The following is a 355-nucleotide window of genomic DNA, read 5'->3' on the forward strand; positions in this document are numbered from 1 at the left end:
ACACACACACACACACACACACACACACACACACACACACACACACAAACTGTCTCCAAAAACCAGAGGGGAGGTGGGCAGAGAGTAGGGGGAGAGAATATTTGTACATATTTGTGGTTGATATTAGGTCTTTTGTGAGTGTTGGATATGTTTTCTGAGAGTTTCATTTTGTCTTTTATGTGCTAAATCACCTGAGAAGTCATTAACTAAGTTTCTAGTTTGGGTTTCATAGCCCCTTGTTTTATTGTATGAATCCAAAGACAGTTGTTGAGTAGTCTGATTTATGGCTAGCTTTTTTTTTAAAGATCCATTCATTCATTCATTCATTCATTCATTCATTCATTCATTCATTCAT

The 355-nt window shown here is 36.6% G+C and overlaps 1 protein-coding gene across 3 annotated transcripts in view; it reads left to right on the forward strand.

Moving 5' to 3' along the window:
• Trappc8 (trafficking protein particle complex subunit 8) overlaps nt 1-355 on the forward strand; it is an 83,400-nt gene that overhangs the window by 58,805 nt on the left and 24,240 nt on the right. The window lies entirely within an intron of this gene.

The sequence above is a fragment of the Psammomys obesus genome, unplaced genomic scaffold, assembly GCF_907164565.1.
Source record: "Psammomys obesus unplaced genomic scaffold, mPsaObe1.curated_primary_1811, whole genome shotgun sequence".
In the NCBI taxonomy this organism is placed as follows: Eukaryota; Metazoa; Chordata; class Mammalia; order Rodentia; family Muridae; genus Psammomys; species Psammomys obesus.